The sequence below is a fragment of the Anguilla anguilla genome, chromosome 4, assembly GCF_013347855.1.
Source record: "Anguilla anguilla isolate fAngAng1 chromosome 4, fAngAng1.pri, whole genome shotgun sequence".
Lineage (NCBI taxonomy): Eukaryota > Metazoa > Chordata > Actinopteri > Anguilliformes > Anguillidae > Anguilla > Anguilla anguilla.
In genome coordinates this window covers 6,494,328-6,500,327 of record NC_049204.1, presented here as the reverse complement: position 1 = coordinate 6,500,327, position 6,000 = coordinate 6,494,328, and positions in this window count along the sequence as shown.

Below are 6,000 nucleotides of genomic sequence, written 5' to 3'. Positions count from 1 at the left end.
TTTCAAAAGAAACACATATTCAGGACCAAAATCTTAATTTGTGTGATTGTACGTTTTGGTTTGTAACTCATGTCATACATTTTCAGGCATCTGCAGGAATGTTTTAAAAAATGTCGAAAATAAGTTTAGTTCCTTGAATTGACACTTCTGTGCAACTCACCACTTATCACAGGAAACCCTGCTACATTAACCTTAAGTGTTAGCATTCAGTAACAGCTTTTGTCACCAAAATGTGATCTGAAACAGACAGATTATAACATGCTTTGCCAGTGAGTCACAATGAATGCATTTGCTAAACCTATTTGAGCATCTTTGCAGTGTTTAAATCTGATACATGTGTGTCAAGCAGTTAGCCTCAGATCTAAGAAAAGCCCATCATTCAGTCCATGTTCCAGATTTGGGAGCAGTCCGGGTTGTATCCAGCCACAGCAACTAACTGAAACAGGGCCCAGAGTAGGCCTACCTTACACAGTTGACATACTAGGCATTTACACATCTAGGTGTGTAATTAAGAACTTCAGTTTAAGTACCTCACTCCGGGGCACAAAACTATGGGATTTGAACATGCAACCCCCCCAAGTGGGGTGCACACCCTGCACCCTTACCCAATATAATGTACACTACCAGAGTATGAAAGGATAGATTAAATGATCGTTCCTTTGCAGAAAGGGCAGTGTCTGTCTCATTCAGCAAACACGAAAATTAAATCACTCAGTAAAACATTTGCAACATGCAGGCAGCCATCTCTGCCACTCTGTTTATTTATGGCTTGCACGTGTGAACGAAAGTAACACAATTAATTGTTGCACTGCCTTACAGCACGTAAACCTGCTGCAACTCAGTCCTCTGTAACTCATGTCTGATCCTATCTCTAATTTGAGCCGAGAAAAAACAGACTCCGGTCCGTTTCCTAGAATGACATGCACACTCACTAAAAGCACAAGCCCGTGTGGTAGAGAATGACCGAACAGAAGTGATAAATTGTGTCAGTATCCTAATTATACACGGTCGCTCAGGCTGAAGCACTTCAAGATGCAACGCGGGACACACATCTGACGCACGGGGCAGAGCAAAGTTCTGTTAATAACACGCACGGAACCACGTTTAAGCGAATGAGTTTTCAACCGGATACTCCCAACGATTTTTTATATCGGTCGTGCTGAGCCATGGGGCGAGGCAGAGCAAGTTCAGGATGAGCGTGTGTCTGTGTCATGTGCTTATGTGCACTGTGGATTGCTAAATATGCATCGTTTATGAAGCGACTTACCAGGCCCCAGTTATCCCACCGTGGCCCAGATGACATACATTCAGATGGAATGTAATTTATGTCCTTCTTCCACCATCGGAGATGTATAATTCCACATTGTATATTTATAATAGCATATTAATATCAATGCAAATTCAGTAATATCGAGATATATATACATTCAGTCGAGAGTACTGGGCGGAAGTGTAGCTTAATGGGTAAGAAGTTGATCTTGTAACCTGAAGGTCACAGGTTTGACCCCCCAGTACACTGCCGTCGTGCTACTGAGCAAGGTACTTAACCTGCAAGGCTTCGGTATATATCCAAATGTATAAACAAGGCCTCATCAACAAGGCCCGGGACCTCCACTGATACTGTACTGTTATCCTGACCCCCACGGACACCAAAGAGACAGCACCTGTACTTATAACACTTTATCCCCTTGCACTATTGTTTATTGTTTACTGTTTACCTTTTGCACTATATTTATGTTATGTTATGTCTGTCATGTTTTTTATTGCACATGTTTATTTTATTTTATTTATCTTATTTTATGTTCACTGTTATGCACCACCTGACCAAAACAAATTCCTCGTATGTGTAAACCTACTTGGCAATAAAACCTGATTCTGATTCTGATTCTGATTCTGATTCTGATAAATGGATACAATGTAAATGCGATGTGAAAAAGTTGCGCAGCGAGTCTGTGATGAATATAACCACAGATTTATGGCCATTTTATTTTGTTAGGGACAGTTCTGCTCAAACTGGGCCCCGTCTCTTTCTCTCACATCCTCCCCTTTCATTCCCTGTTGACCTTTTCAGAGCGTCGGCCGTTTCACTCTGCCACTTCTCCTTCAGAGGTGATGTTCTGTGGCCAGAGCCGCAGACTGTAGTTTTGTCTTCATCCCTTAAACTCAAGTGTCGGTCTCGCTTTCGAGCTTTCTGGGTCACGCTGAACGCATCCGGATTAATGTGGAGTTACGAGCGTGTGACTTTGGCTGGGTATGCTTGATTCTGTCTGTGTGTGTGTGTGTTTGTCTGGGTGTGTGCATGCGTATGTGTGTGTGTGTGTGTGTGTGTGTGTGCTTGAGTGCGCTTGTCTGTGTTTGTGAGTGTGTGTGTGTGTGTGCGCATGCATGTGTGTGTGTGCATGTGTTGCTTATATGTGTTTGTGTGTGTGTGTGTGTGTGTGTGTGCTTATATGTGTGTGTGTGTGTGTGTGTGTGCTTATATGTGTTTGTGTATGTGTGCTTATATGTGTGTGTGTGTGTGTGTGTGTGTGTGGGCAGACAGGTGACCCATTTCTCTCCATGGTGTTTATTGTTATTGAAATCCTCACCTCTTTCTCCAGTCCAGGCTTAAATTCTGCTCTGCGCTGCAGCCAGACAATTCAGGGGTCACGTGAGCATTCTCGGGGTTCCAGCCTTTGCTCTGCCGAGTTCTCCTTCTCACCTGCCCGGGCATGGCAGTTGCAGAGACATCTTCTTTTTTTTCTTTTTTCTTTTTTTTTTTTGACTCTTTATTTGTGTGTTAATTAGCTTAAACTTCTCTAAAGCGGTTTCCAAGAGGCAAACAGGTAACGTTCATCACTAGAGTCGGTTGACACCGAGGCGTGTGGAGTGGAAGAGGGAGCACGAGCGTGTGTGTATGTGGTGTGAGGATGTGGGGTTGGGCTGGTGACGACGGGCAGCAGTTAAACTGTAGTGGAAAAAAAGCCTGGTGGATAGGCCAGACTGACAGAGGAGGCCAGAGGTTCGAATGCCACAAGACAAAATGCTTGGCCTTATCGCAGAAACCACCCGGTTCCAAGCCCACATTTAAAAATAGACAGGACAGACAGACCCTTGATGCGCGCGTGTACAAAAAAAAAAAAAAAGTACACACAATCGCGCGCCACGCCCAACCCACACTCCCACACATACACACACGTGCGCACAAGCATTGACAAATTGCGTGTACTCGACGGTTGTGGGAGCAACAGGAGAGGGAACCTGAGTGAGCCATCCAAACCACATGAATATGAAGCACTGTATAAAGAGTTATAGGTAATTGATAGGATGGGGGAAAAAAAATGATCTGAGCTTATATGGGTAATGTGGGTTACATGGCTCATTCCAGTATGACTCCATTTTGTACTGCAGTTTCTGCTAATCACCACTAGATGGCAATGCAAGCAGAGTAACGAAGAAGAAAACCTCCCCCCAAAACAAAGGCTGTCGCACAATTTGCACAGCATTTTGGGTAAAAATTCATGACCGGCCCACCAGAAGAATGTAACGCGGCAAAGTAAACTCGGCGATGACGGACTTAAATGATCAGGTTATGCCATATAATTGCCTAGACTTCAGTCCCCAAGGACCTTGCCGTGGGCCTCTCCTTGCTGCCTCAGTTTGGGGTGTGGCTAGAGCCTGACATCCGTTTCAGCATTGTCTCAAGAGGATCAATACAAGCCCAGTAACGTGAGTCCAAGGAGAATTCTGTCGTCAAGTCTGAAGATCTCTTTTGCCCAGCGTTTCTCAAACTGGGGATCGTTACCCAGTGACTCATGTTCCTACAGATGTGTTGTAACCATGATAATAAGCCCATTTACACAGGGCTGTTCGTACAATGACGTGATCAAATCACCGTCCAAACACAGAGCGGCAGACACAATTAAAAAGCACGCACAACTAACGATGCAATATAAAGACAAATGTTTCAGTTAATCTACGGGAAAATATACAAAGCTACACTGAGACAAAGAAAAATAAATAAAAGATAAGTTTAGAATAAAAATCAATAAACAAATTGTCACGTCTTTTAAAACTTGCGAGCGAGCATTTGTGAATTTTTTAACGGCCTCAGGTAAAGTCATTTCACGGTTTAAAGTCATTGCACACTGAGGGCAGGATGTCCTTTTGTTTGTAACTTTGCAGGGAGAACATTTGGGAGACCCTTCATGGCTGATCTCAGCTTGCAGGGTACCACAAGTTAGATTATTTAGTCAGAGGCTAAGCCACATACAGCAGAAAAGTGATCATTAGTACTTTAAAAAACGTATTCTAAATACTACAGGAAGCCAGTTCAGGAAAGCCCAGACAGCAGTTATAGGAGATTATTTCCAATTCTCTTCCCCATGCTGCCGGCAAGGCTTTTGCCCCAAATCCCGAGAACGTTGTTGTTTGGACTCCCCAACCACTTCACGTCACCGCCTGCCACTCCCCATCACTGCCACCCGGCCCCGCCCATCATCTGAGCTGCCATTTTAGGATTGTCACCTACCTGCTACTAATTTGATCAACGTGCACACTGACTGACAGACCATGTTGGTCATCTGAACTCTGAGCCGACCGGAGGAGGGCTGGTTCCCCCCCTTGAGCCTGGTTCCTTCCGAGGTTTCTTTCCTGTCTGTTACCAGGGAATCTTTCCTTGTCACTGTTGCCTTAGGCTTGCTCCTGTGGGGGTTTAGGCCAGAGTTTGTCTGTGAACTGTATTTGTGACAACTGTTTGTCAAATGTGCTGTATGCATAAATTTTGATATTTTGATTTGAGATTTGCTTTTTAGTTCTACTGAAAAAATCAATCTGCTGGATGGATTTTGAGCAACTTGAGAGATGAGACAAAAGTGGATGATTTAGACTTCAGTGTAGAACTTCAGTAGTCCAGTCTACAGAGACTTAATTGCGTGACAACTAAACTTAAAAGCGTATCTGCTGCGATGCCTCCTTTCAGTCCTTGTTGGACATTAAGTGACCGAAGATAAACAGAGGTTTAGTGGGAGCGCTGCAAAGATATCCTGCTAGTAAAGAAGTTTTTTTTTTTTTTTTTTTGGATAGAAACATTTATCAACAGGAAATCTGTTTACTGCCACTGTTAACCTGCAGGTGACAGACTCATTAGCTGAGGCTGAGAGACATTTCCCTCGACAATCCTGTCTTCAGAGAGGTGGGGTTGAGAGGAAGGGGGGGGGGGGGGGGGGGGAACAGATGACATTTATAGAGATAGACAGAATAAAAGACAATGAAAGAGCAGTGAAACGGAAGAAACGAGAAATGAGGAAGTAATACAATCAAGGGGTGGGGGATAGTGCCAGGTAGGCCAGAAACAAATGCTCAGTGTTCTCGTGTGTTCCTGTAATACAACCCACAGCTCCTCCTAAATACCCCCACTGGAACCAGACATAACACAGAATGAACTATACAGCCATTCCGGGCTGCTGTGCGCCAGAAATACTTTTCCTGTTAGCGTAGCATAAAGAGTGCTACGCTAACAATCCCTGTCCCTTGTTGTACATAAAGAGTGCTAGGTTACCTACCCCTGTCCCTTGTTGTATATAAAGAGTGTTAGGCTAACTATCCCTGTATCCAGTACATTAAGAGTGCTAGGCTAACTATCCCGGTCTCCAGTACATTAAGAGTGCTAGGCTAACTATCCCTGTCCCTTGTTGTACATAAAGAGTGCTAGGCTAACTATCCCTGTCTCTTGTTGTACATAAAGTGTGCTAGGATAACTATCCCTGTCCCTTGTATATAAAGAGTGCTAGGCTAACTATTCCTGTCCCTTGTTGTACATAAAGAGTGCTAGGCTAACTATCCCTGTATCCAGTACATTAAGAGTGCTAGGCTAACTATCCCGGTCTCCAGTACATTAAGAGTGCTAGGCTAACTATCCCTGTCCCTTGTTGTACATAAAGAGTGCTAGGCTAACTATCCCTGTCTCTTGTTGTACATAAAGTGTGCTAGGATAACTATCCCTGTCCCTTGTATATAAAG